The sequence below is a fragment of the Phocoena sinus genome, chromosome 6 (assembly GCF_008692025.1).
Source record: "Phocoena sinus isolate mPhoSin1 chromosome 6, mPhoSin1.pri, whole genome shotgun sequence".
Taxonomy (NCBI): domain Eukaryota; kingdom Metazoa; phylum Chordata; class Mammalia; order Artiodactyla; family Phocoenidae; genus Phocoena; species Phocoena sinus.
In genome coordinates this window covers 31,721,560-31,735,517 of record NC_045768.1, presented here as the reverse complement: position 1 = coordinate 31,735,517, position 13,958 = coordinate 31,721,560, and the positions used below count along the sequence as shown (strand labels likewise).

The 13,958-nt window shown below is 37.3% G+C and overlaps 1 protein-coding gene across 2 annotated transcripts in view; it reads left to right on the top strand.

Annotated features, from left to right (window-relative positions):
• TMEFF1 (transmembrane protein with EGF like and two follistatin like domains 1) overlaps nt 1-13,958 on the top strand; it is a 142,995-nt gene that overhangs the window by 75,227 nt on the left and 53,810 nt on the right. The gene's annotated exons all lie outside the window — the stretch shown is intronic.

Here is a 13,958-nt window from a genome sequence, read left to right as displayed (position 1 = left end):
CAAATCTCTTTTCAAAATTTTACATTTGTCATGTTTTGTAATTCCACGTTTTTCAAATTAAAAAGCTTATTAAAACACCTTGAACCCCACAAGAAATTTGGGTTGACAGCCCACTGATTCTTTTTTGTCAGATGAAATGCTCTTATTTGTACCTTCCATGCTTCTTTTCTTGAATTACGGGGGCAGACTGGCTCTAATAGAATGTGAAAATGCCTTGAAAAATATATTAAAGTTCTATTCAAATGTAAGGTATAATTGTCACTGAAAGGAAATAAAGTACAGATTGCAGTAGAGTCACTTATTTAAAATGTTGGCCTTTTTTCCCATTTCCTTTTTTTTCTAGTCTATCTCCCTTCCATTCTTATTTGCTGCTGTCTCATCTTTTTAGGCCAAAGAACATGACTGATTTGGTACCTCAGGGTAGATCAGGGTTAGTGATGGACTAGAAAGGGGAACCTCAAACCAAGTGTGAATATCTTTACTTTTCAAATGCTGTTTTAGTTGTGATTTTGTTGTTTAAAAAAACAAAAGGAATGGAAATGAAATGTGTTACATTCAATTCTTCTTCTTTTTTTTTTTTGGCTGCACCACCTGGCTTAAGGGGTCTTAGTTACCTGACCAGGGATTGAACCCGCACCCTAGGCAGTGAAAGCACACAGTCCTAACCACTGGACCGCCAGGGAATTCCCTCAATTCTTTTTTTTGTTTATTTTCCGTGATTAAGTTATAATCTGGCTTCAGAATATTGTTCACAAGATGGTCCCTTATTAAGGATTTGAGATGAGACAAAGAAGGAACTAGAATTTTTTAAACTCATAATCTTATTCTAACTGTACCCACCATTTTGGATTTTAAAGGTAGGAAAGGGAACAGATCAGGAATAAAAGCATAGGATAGTCAGTTACTTCTAGTAACCCTATAACTTCAGGCATGTTTTTGTATGATCCATCTGAAAAGAGAAGGCATATTTCCCACCCTTTCTTATGATATTGTAATGAGAATTAAAATCAGAAAGGGAGCTTGAATATGAAGCCTTTTTGAAAACTATTAACTATCATGTTTATTTTCATTAAAAGAAGTAGAAAGTTTAAGTAAAGGAGGAAGGGTTGGGGAGTGTACTGTTGACCAGCCAAAAAGGTTGTTCTTGGTCAAAAGGGACTTTACAATCCACTATTTATTCACACTAGCCACCTTTGAAGTCACTTAGCTAACCTTGTGCCCACCCCTCCATGGTTGCTCATGTAACAATAGTCAGGCCAGTGTAACTACTATATATAAAATAGATAATCAACATGGACCTACTGTATAGCACAGGGAACTCTATTCGGTAATAACCTACATGGGAGAAGAATCTGAAAAAGAATGGATATATTTATACGTATAACTGAATCACTTTGCTGTATACCTGAAACTGACACAAAATTGTACATCAACTATATTCTAATATAAAATAAAAATTAAGTTAAAAAAATAGGTGGTGATGTGTCTGACTGCCCTCCTTCTCCCTAAACCTTCTTAAAAATGATAGTAACTAATGTGGGCTTCTTTCCTTAAAAGAAGGTGTTGGTGTACATGGTGTATACCAAGCCCTCGTGAACTTTTACTTCTTCCTATTCTTCACATTATATAAGTTTTATTGACCTATCTCAAGGGTCACTAATCCTTTCTTCTGTCATCTCCATTCTGCCCATCCAGTGAGTCTTTAATTTCAGATATTTTATTAAGAATTTATAGTTTCTATTTATCTGAGATTTCCTGTCTTTTCATTCATTACAAGAATATTTTCCTTGAGCATAGATATTGCTGCTTTAAAAATCTTTGCCAATTTCAACGTCTGGGACATCTTAGGGATCATCTCTGTTGATTGCCTTTTCATTTGAGAATGCATTATATTTTCTTGTGTTTTTTTTTCATATTTATTTTGAATATATCCTACACATTGTGAATGATATGTTTTTGAGTGTTTGAATTATGTTCCTCTGTGTATTGTCATTTTTGAAACAGTTAAATTGGCTGAACTTACACTGCAGACTCTGTTTTTCCCGTTGGGGGTAGAAACACAAATATCATTTCTTTTAGTCTTAGCTGGGCTACTTGGAGTGTGCCTCATGAGTGTTTCGTTCAGAGGTCAGCCACAGAATCTGGGACTCTGTGCTCCCTCTCTCCTTTCTGGGATTTTCTCTCTCACTTTCCAGTGACTTTGGTTCTTCATGCCACAAAGATTGCAGGTTTTTGTTGGTGTTTCAGGCACCCTGTCTGGGGAAAACTGGGGCTGTTCCCTTCTTCCAACTGTCTTATATTTCCTTAGGTTAAATTCTTTGACGTGGAATTGTTGGGCCAATGAGATGTTCATGTACAAATTAACATTCTCACTAAGAGCAGTGTATCAGGCTGCTTGTCTCCTTTCAACCTCTTGGTAGTGGATTTTGTCAGTCCTTTAAAATTATATAAATCTGAAAGGGAAAAAGCTTTTTTATTTGCATTTGATTACTAGGGAAATTGGAAATGTGCCATAAACTTACTGACCATTTTTTGTGAATTAATATTTCATATTCTTTGTTCATTTTTAGTATTTTCTTTTTCCCTTGTGTTGATTTGGGAAGACATGTGTATACACTATATATAATATACTATTTGTGTCCTTAAAATATTGCTTACTGTGCTGAGCATTTTATATCCATTGACTATTCTAAATATTTTATATATATATATATATATAAGTTTACATAACTCATAAACTCTCATGAGAACCTATGATGTAGGTACCATTTTGATACATTTTTTAGAAGAGTGATATATGCCCATAGTAAGCAACTGAAACATTTTATAAGATATATAATATAATGAAAAAATGTCTTCCTTCCATTCTAGAGTACCAGTTGCAACATCTGTTAATTCTTAAACTTCCTTCTAGAAATATTCTGTTATACAAACACATAGGTGTTTTAATTTCTCTTTTAAGTACTAAATCACTTAATAGTATTTACCTTAGAGATGGTTACTTTTAGTTTATATAGATTAATAAAAAGAGTTCTGTATTTTAAAAAAGTTATCCTAGTGTCATTTTAATTTTCATTTTGTTTATATTTTCTGATATAAAGAAGTTTAAAATTTTCATTTCATATTTATATTTGTCTTTATGATTCTGCTGTTCATTCTTTGAAAGTCTTTCCCTGCATCTCTAAGATTATGAAGCCTTTTTGACCTTTTGACCAGCTAGAGAATCTTCTCATGATCTGTCTGGAATCCCTTGTATTCTTACCTTGCGTCAAAGCAAGAAAGGAAAATAAAAGTTAGTTTAGATTGGTAGTCATTTATCCAGTGCTTACTTTGTGCTAGGCACTAGGCTAGGTGCTAGAGATATAAGGATGTTTAAAGACAAGTTGCTTGCTTTGTAGGAGCAAACTGCCTAAGGGCTTATAGTGTGATTTGATCCTGCTTCTGAGCGAACCTTCCTTTGACTCCCCTGCCTTCTTACAAGCTTATAAATCTGTTCAAGTTAGACTTAGGTTTGTGCCAGTTTAAGAACAATGACCTCACATGCCCACTAAACACTACTCTGCCGGATGCTTTAGCAGCATCTTTCAATTCATTTAAAAACCTTGCTTATGAGGAGATTGGTTCAAGATGTCAGAGTAGAAGGACGTGTGCTCACTACCTCCTGCGAGAACACATGAATCACAACTAACTGCTGAACAGTCATTGACGGGAAGACACTGGAACTCACCAAAAAAGATACCCCATGTCCAAAGACAAAGGAGAAGCCACAATGAGATGGTAGGAGGGGTGCAATCACAATAAAATCAAATCCCATAACCACTGGGTGGGTGACTTATAAACTGGAGAACAGTTATACCACAGAAGTCCACCCACTGGAGTGAAGGTTCTGAGCCCCACATCAGGCTTCCCAACCTGGGGGGGTCTAGCAACAGGAGGAGGAATTCCCAGAGAATCAGACTTTGAAGGCTAGTGGGATTTGATTGCAGGACTTCTACAGGACTGGGATCTTGGAGGGCACACACAAAGTAGTGTGTGTATCAGGACCCAGGGAGAAGGAGCAGTGACCCCACAGGAGACTGAACCAGACCTACCTCCTAGTGTTGGAGGGTCTCCTTCAGGGGTGGGGGGTGGCTGTGGCTCACTGTGAGGGCAAGGACACTGGCAGCAGAAGTTCTGGGAAGTACTCCTTGGCATGAGCCCTCCCAAAGTCTGCCATTTGCCCCACTGAAGAGCCTGTAGCCTCCAGTGCTGGGTCACCTCAGGCCAAACAACCAACAGGGAGAGAACTCAGCCCCACCCATCAGCAGACAATCAGATTAAAGTTTTACTGAGCTTTGCCCACCAGAGCAACACCCAGCTCTACCCACCACCAGTCCCACCCATCAGGAAGCTTGCACATGCCTCTTAGATAGCCTCATCCACCAGAGGGCAGACAGCAGAATCAAGAACTACAATCCTGCCTGTGGATGAAAGCCACATTCACAGAAAGACAAAATGAAAGACAGAGGACTATGTACCAGATGAAGGAACAAGATAAAACCCCAGAAAAACAACTAAATGAACTGGAGCTAGGCAACCTTCCAGAAAAAGAATTCAGAATAATGATAGTGAAGATGATCCAGGACCTCAGAAAAAGAATACAAGCAAAGATCGAGAAGATGCAATAAATGTTTAACAAAGAGCTAGAAGAATTAAAGAACAAACACCTAGAAGAATTAAAGAACAAACAAACAAACGAGATGAACAATACAATAACTGAAATGAAAAATAAAATAGAAGGAATTAGTGGCAGAATAACTGAAGCAGAAGGATGGATAAATGACCTGGAAGACAGAATGGTGGAATTCAATGCCATGGAACAGAATAAAGAGAAAAGAATGAAAAGAAATGAATACAGCCTAAGAGATCTCTGGGACAACAACCTCACATTATAGAGGTCTCAGAAGGAGAAGAGAGAGAGAAAGGACCTGAGAAAATATTTGAAGAGATTACAGTGGAAAACTTCCCTAACATGGAAATAGCCACCCAAGTCCAGGAAACGCAGAGAGTCCCAGGCAGGATAAACCCAAGGAGAAACATGCCGAGACACATAGTAATCAAACTGACAAAAATTAAAGACAAAGAAAAATTATTAAAAGCAACAAGGGAAAAATGACAAATAACATACAAGGGGACTCCCATAAGGTTAACAGGTGATTTCTCAGCAGGAACTCTACAAGCCAGAAGGGAGTAGCACAATATATTTAATGTGTTGAAAGGGAAGAACCTACAACCAAGATTACTCTACCTAGCAAGGATCTCATTCAGATTTGATGGAGAAATCAAAAGCTTTACAGACAAGCAAAAGCTAAGAGAATTCAGCACCACCAAACCAGCTCTACACCAAATGCTAAAGGAACTTCTCTAAGTGGGAAACACAAGAGAAGAGAAGGACCTACAAAAACAAACCCATAACAATTAAGAAAATGGTAATAGGAACATACATATTGATAATTACCTTAAACATGAATGGATTAAATACTCCAACCAAAAGACACAGGCTTGCTGAATGGCTACCAAAACAAGAGCCATATATATGCTGTTTACAAGAGACCCACTTCAGACCTAGGGACACATACAGAATGAAAGTGATGGGATGGAAAAAGATGTTCCATGCAAATGGAAATCAAAAGAAAGCTGGAGTAGCAATACTCATATCAGATAAAATAAACTTTAAAATAAAGAATTTTACAAGAGACAAGGAAGGACACTACATAATTGTAGTAGGGATCAATCCAAGAAGAAGATATAACAGTTATAAATCTCAGTACATAAGGCAACTGCTAAAAGCTATAAAAGAGGAAATCGACAGTAACACAGTCATAGTGGGGGAGTTTAACACCTCACTTACACCAATGGACAGATCATCCAGACAGAGAATTAATAAGGAAACACAAGCTTTAAATGACACAATAGACCAGATAGATTTAATTGATATTTATAGGCCATTCCATCCAAAAACAGCAGATTACACTTTCTTCTCAAGTGCACACTGAACATTCTCCAGGATAGATCACATCTTGGGTCACAGATCAAGCCTCGGTAAATTTAAGAAAATTGAAATCATATTGAGCATATTTTAGGACCACAATGCTTTGAGATTAGAAATCAGTTACAGGGAAAAAAGCATAAAAAATACAAACACATAGTGGCTAAACAATACGTTACTAAATAACCAAGAAATCACTGAAGAAATCAAAGAGGAAATAAAAACATACCTAAAGACAAATGACAACAAAAATACGATGATCCAAAACCTATGGGGTGCAGCAAAAGCAGTTCTAAGAGGGAAGTTTATAGCAATACAATCCTACCTCAAGAAACAAGAAAAATCTCAAATAAACGATCTAACCTTACACCTAAAGGAACTAGGAAAGAACAAACAAAACCCAAAGTTAGTAGAAGAAAGAAATCATAAAGACCAGAGCAGAAATAAATGAAACAGAAACAAAGAAAACAATAGCAAAGATCAATAAAACTAAAAGTTGGTTCTTTGAGAAGATAAACAAATTTGATGAACCTTTAGCCAGACTCATCAAGAAAAAGAGGGAGAGGACTCAAATAAATAAAATAAGAAATGAAAAAGGAGAAGTTACAACAGACACCGCAGAAATACAAAGCATCATAAGAGACTACTACAGGCAACTCTATGCCAATAAAATGGACAACCTGGAAGAAATGGAAAAATTCTTAGAAAGGTATAACCTTCCAAGACTGAACCAGCAAGAAATAGAAAACATGAACAGACCAATCACAAGTAATGAAATTGAAACTGGGATTAAAAATCTTCCAACAAACAAAAGTCCAGGGCCAGAAGGCTTCACAGGTGAATTCTATCCAACATTTAGAGAAGAGCTAACACCCATCCTTCTCAAACTCTTCCACAGAATTTCAGAGGAAGGAACACTCCCAAACCCATTCTATGAGGCCATGATCACCCTGATACCAAAACCAGACAAAGATACTACAAAAAAAGAAAACTACAGACCACTATCACTGATGAATATAGATGCAAAAATCCTCAACAAAATATTAGCTAACAGAATCCAACAACACATTAAAAGAATCATATACCATAAGGTTGCAGGATGCAAAATTAATGCACAGAAATCTCTGGCATTCCTATACACCAACAATGACAAATCAGAAAGAGAAATTAAAGAAACACTCCCATTTACCGTTGCAACAAAAAGAATAAAATACCTAGGAATAAACCTGCCTAAAGAGGTGGAAGACTTGTACTTAGAGAACTATAAAACACTAATGAAAGAAATTAAAGATGACATAAACAGTTGGAGAAATATACCATGTTCTTGGATTGGAACAATCAATATTGTGAAAATGACTATGTTACTCAAAGCAATCTACAGTTTCAGTGCAATCCCTATCAAACTACCAGTGGCATGCTTCACAGAATTAGAACAAAAAACCTTACAGTTCATATGCAAACACAAAAGACCTCAAATAGCCAAAGCAATCTTGAGAAAAATGGAGATGGAGGAATCAGGCTCCCTGACTTCAAACTATACTACAAAGCTACAGTAATTAAGACAGTATGGTACTGGCACAAAAACAGAAATATAGATCAATGGTACAGGATAGAATGCCCAGAGATAAACCCATGCACCTATGGTCAACTAATCCATGACAAAGGAGGCAAGGATATACAATGGAGAAAAGGTAGTCTCTTCAATAAGTGGTGTTCCGGGGAAACTGGACAGCTACATGTAAAAGAATGAAATTAGAACACTCCCTAACACCATACAGAAAAATAAACTGAAAATTGATTAAAGACTGAAATGTAAGATGAGCACTTTATAACTTTTAGAGGAAAACATAGGAAAAGCACTCTTTGACATAAACAGCAGCAAGATCTTTTTTGACCCACCTCCTAGAGTAATGGAAATAAAAACAAAATAAACAAATGGGACCAAATGAAACTTAGAAGCTTTTGCACAGCAAAGGAAGCTATAAACAAAATGAAAAGACAACCATCAGAATGGGAGAAAATATTTGCAAATGAAACAACAGACAAAGGATTAATGAAACAACAGACAAAGGAGGTCAATATCAAAAAAAAAACAGAACAACAATCCAGTAAAAAAATGGGCGGAAGACCTAAATAGACATTTCACCAAGGAAGACATACAGATGGCCAAGAGGCACATGAAAAGATGCACAACATCACTAATTAATAGAGAAATGCAAATCAAAACTACAATGAGGTATCGCCTCACGCCAGTTAGAATGGTCAGTATCAAAAAGCTAGAAATAATAAATGCTGGAAAGGGTGTGGTGAAAAGGGGACCCTCCTACATTATTGGTAGGAATGTAAATTGATACAACCACTATGGAAAACAGTATGGAGGTTCCTTAAAAATCTAAAAGTAGAACTACCATACGACCCAGCAATCCCACTACTGGGCATATACCCTGAGAAAACCATAATTCAAAAAGAGACATGTACCCCAATGTTCATTACAGCAGTATTTCCAATAGCCAGGGCATGGAACCAACCTAAATGTCCATCAACAGATGAATGGATAAAGAAGATGTGGCACATATATACAATGGAATATTACTCAGCCATAAAAACAAATGAAATTGAGTTATTTGTAGTGAGGTGGATGGACCTAGAATCTGTCATACAGAATGCAGTAAGTCAGAAAGAGAAAAACAAATACCGTATGCAAACATATATATATGGAATCTAAAAAAAAAAATGGTACTGGTGAACCTAGTTGCAGGGCAGGAATAAAGAGGTAGACATAGAGAATGAATTTGATGACATGGGGTGGGAGGGTGAAGCTGGGGTGAAGTGAGAGTAGCATCGACATATATACACTACTGAATGTAAAATAAATAGCTAGTGGGAAGCAGCAGCACAGCACAGGGAGATCATCTCAGTGCTTTGCGATGACCTAGAGGGGTGGGATAGGGAGGATGGGAGGGAGGCTCAAGAGGGAGGGGATATGGGGACATGTGTATGTATATGGCTGATTTGCTTTGCTGTGCAACAGAAACTAACATGGTATTGTGAAGCAATTATGCTCCAATAAAGATCTATTTTTTAAAAAAAAGGATCATACGCCATGATCAAGTGGGATTGATCCCAGGGATGCAAGGATTCTTCAATGTATGCAAATTAATCAGTGTGATACACCATATTAACAAACTGAAAAATAAAAACCATATGATCATCTCAATAAATGCAGGAAAAGCTTTTGACAAAATTCAACATCCATATATGATAAAAACTCTCCAGAATGTGGGCATAGAGGGAATCTACATCAACATAACAAAGGCTGGGCTTCCCTGGTGGCTCATTGTTTAAGAATCTGCCTGCCAGTGCAGGGGACATGGGTTTGAGCCGTGCTCTGGGAAGGTCCCACATGCCGTGGAGCAACTAAGCCCATGTACCACAACCACTGAGCCTGCGCTCTAGAGCCCGTGAGCCACAACTACTGAGCCTGAGTGCCACAACTACTGAAGCCCGCACGCCTAGAGCCTGTGCTCTGTGAGAAGAGAATCCACCTGATGAGAAGCCTGGGCACCGCAATGAAGAATAGCCTCCGCTCGTCGCTTAGCCTGTGCGCAGCAACAAAGACCCAATGCGGCCAAAAATTAAAATAAATAAATAAAATTAAAAACAAAACAAGACAGAAAAACATAATAAAGCCCATATACAACAAACCCACAGCCAACATCATTCTCAATGGTGAAAAGCTGAAAGCGTTTCCTTTAAGATCAGGAACAAGACAAGGATGTCCACTCTCGCCACTATTATTCAACATAGTTTTGGAAGTCCTAGCCAGGGCAATCAGAGAAGAAAAAGAAATAAAAGGAATACAAATGGAAAAGAAGTAAAACTGTCACTGTTTGCAGATGACATGATACTATACGTAGATAATCCTAAAGATGCCGTCAAAAAAACTACTAGAGCTAATCAATGCATTTGGTAAAGTTGCAGGATACAAAATTAATGCACAGAAATCTCTTGAATTCCTATACACTAACAATGAAAGATCAGAAAGAGAAATTAGGGAATCAGTCATATTCACCATTGCAACAAAAAGAATAAAATCCCTAGGAATAAACCTACCTAGGGAGACAAAAGACCTGTATCTAGAAAACTATAAGACACTGATGAAAGAAATGAAAGATGATACAAACAGATGGAGAGATATACCATGTTCTTAGATGTGAAGAATCAACATTGTGAAAATGACTATACTACCCAAAGTAATCTACAGATTCAATGTAATCCCTATCAAATTAACAATGGCATTTTTTATAGAACTAGAACAAAAAAATCTTAAAATTTATATGGAGACACAAAAGACCCCAAATAGCCAGAGCAATCTTGAGGGACAAAAATGGAGCTGGAGGAATCAGACTCCATGACTTCAGACTACAAAGCTATGGTAATAAAGACAATATGGTACTGGTATAACAACAGAAATATAGATCAATGGAACAGGATAGAAAGCCCAGAGATAAACCCATGCACCTGTGGTCAACTAATCTATGACAAAGGAGGCAAGGATATACAATGGAGAAAAGGTAGTCTCTTCAATAAGTGGTGCTGGGAAAACTGGACAGCTACACGTAAAAGAATGAAATTAGAACATTCCCTAATACCATACACAAAAATAAAATCAAAATGGATTAAAAACCTAAATGTAAGACGAGACACTATAAAACTCTTAGAGGAAAACATAGGAAGAACACTCTTTGACATAAATTGTGGCAAGATATTTTTTGACCCACCTCCCAGAGTAATGGAAATAAAAACAAAAATAAACAGATGGGACCTAATGAAACTTAGAAGCTTTTGCACAGCAAAGGAAAGTATAAACAAGACAAAAAGACAACCCTCAGAATGGGAGAAAATATTTGCAAACGAATCAATGGACAAAGGATTAATCTCCAAAATATATAAACAGCTCATGCAGCTCAATATTGAAAAAACAAACAACACAATCAAAAAATGGGCAGAAGACCTAAATAGACATTTCTCCAAAGAAGACATACAGATGGCCAAGAGAAATATGAAAAGCTGCTCAACATCACTAATTATTAGAGAAATGCAAATCAAAACTACAATGAGGTATCACCTCATACCAGTTAGAATGGGCCTCATCAGAAAATCTACAAACACCAAGTGCTGGGGAGGGTGTGGAGAAAAGAGAAACCTTTTGCACTGTTGGTGGGAATGTAAGTTGATACAGCCACTATGGAGAACTGTATGGAGGTTCCTTAAAAAACTAAAAATAGAATTACCATATGACCCAGCAATCCCACTACTGGGCATATACCCAGAGAAAACCGTAATTCAAAAAGACACATGCACCCCAGTGTTCATTGCAGCACTATTTACAGTAGCCAGGACATGGAAACAACCTAAATGCCCATCAACAGACGAATGGATAAAGAAGATGTGGTACATATATACCGTGGAATATTACTCAGCCATAAAAGGGAATGAAATTGTGCCATTTGCAGATACGTGGATGGACCTAGAGACTGTCATACAGAGTGAAGTAAGTCAGAAAGAGAAAATCAAATACTGCATATTAACGCATGTGTGTGGAATCTAGAAAAATGGTACAGATGAACCAGTTTGCAAGGCAGAAATAGAGACACAGATGTAGAGAACAAAAGTATGGACAGCAAGGGGGGAAAGTGGAGGGAGGGGGGTGGTGGTGGTATGAATTGGGAGATTGGGATTGATATGTATACAGTAATACATATAAAAGAGATATTAATAAGAATCTGTATAAAAAAAGAAAATTCAAAAAACCCCCTTGCTTATGATTCCTCATGCTTTCAGTGTTTAATATAAGCTTTCTGGAACATAATTTAAACACATTTTAACAGATAATAACAGGATTTAAAATTCTAAAATTGTTTTGTTCAGCCTGTTGATAAGAGCTATTGCATCTTGCCACATATATAAACAAAGCTGCTTTTATTAATGTTGAACAAAGAAAAATGATCAGTATTGCATCTTTTCATTAAAACCTGGGTAATATATACAAAGAGGAGTGCATATGGCTTTTCCCCTGTTTTCTTTCTTTCTCTTTGTTCTTCTGACTGGAGTTCTTGGGCCTATGTCTTTTTTCCTGAGTTTTTTAGTTTCTGCTCTTGCTAGGTACTGTGTCCACTTATTAGACCTTTGTATTAGTCAGAGTTCTCCAGAGAAACAGAACCAACAGGATATATATTTGGAGAGAAAGAGATTGTAAGGAATTGGCTCACTCAGTTATGGACGCTGAGAAGTTCCACAGTCTGCAGTCCGCAAGCTGGAGGCCCAGAAAGACTGGTGGTGTGGTTCCAATCTGAGGCTGAAGGCCTGAGAATCAGGGGAGCTGATATATAAGTCCCCGTCTGAGTCCAAAGGCCTGAGAACCAGGAGAAGACCAAGGTCCCAGCTCACCAGTCAGGCAGAGAGTTAATTCTCCCTTCGTTCACCTCTTGGTCTATTCAGGCCCTCAGTGGATTGGATGATGCCACCCACATTGGAGAGGGCATTTATTCAGTCCACTGATTTAATGCTAATGTCATCCAGAGACACCCTCACAGATACATCCAGAAATAATATTTAATCTAGGCACCCTGGGGCCCAGTCAAGTTGACACATAAAATCAACCATCACAACTTTGTTAATATTATATATTGTATTCAGCACAGTTCCTGACACACAGTAGGTACACAATAAATGCTTGAATGGATGTGGCTGCAGAGTTGTACACTGCTGCACCTTTGTAAACTACTTCAAATCACTCTTGCAGCTAAAGAGAAGGTGTAGGGGAGAGTTCTTTCCCCTAGCAAGAGTGGCAGTATAGAGGAGGCAGACCTTAGGTTAGAGTCAGTGCCCAAGTCAGAAGTTGTATGTTGTTAAAATTGCCGAAATCCCTTAATTTTTCCATAGCATAATGAGAGGCTCTTAAAAGAGACTTCTGGAAACAGGCTAGCCTAAGAACTGTAGGTCTGCTTTTCCCATCTCATGCTCACTCCTTGGTATGTGCTCGTTAGGTTGCATTTCAGGGACATTGCCTACACTGTTTTAAGCCCCCTACTCACTACCACCAAGTGACATATGGTGAGATCCTGCTGAAAAACTGGTGTGTAGTGGTTAGAGAACATCACTTGTCAGGAGTCGTGGGTCTTCCATTTGTTAGCTGTGACCCTGGGCAAGACTTAAGACTCAGAAATGATAATAGCAATAGCAGAACCAGCTGATGTTTGTTGAGAATTTACTATGGCTAGATGTAAATGCTAAAGATGGATTTCTCTTATTTAGTCCTCATAACAATTTTATCAGGTAGATACTAGTATAATTACCATTTTATAGATAGGGGAAATGGCACTGGTGCTAGCCTATAGTCACATGGATGGTCGACCCAGGATTTGAAATCGGCATTTTACTTCAGAGTCCCAGCTCTAAGCACTAAGTCATGTGCTTCGCAGGATTGTTATATTTAAGTTAGTTTAGGACATTTAAAGTTGTAGCCAGCGTTTACTAGATAGAAACTCCTCAATAAATCTTAGCTATTACCATATAGATTCTCAGCCCTATCAGACTTAATAACCCTTTTTTATAACCAATAATTTATATTCCATTTCTTTTTCTATTCTTAAATGAAATTTGTATATAATGTAGCCTACATAAACACATAATTAAAGAAATCACTATAATATACACTTGCAATGTAAAGGAGAAATAAAAGTAGTTTATAGTAAAATAAGTATTTCAAAATGTAAATGTTTGGGCATGATTACACTAGAAGACAATATAGTAGATGCTTATATTTACTTATAATGAACATTTGGATTTTTAAGAAGATCAGCAGCAGCAATTTCATACTAGTAGTATTTGAAAACAAAAAAGTAGAGGTATGGTGGATGCTAGAATA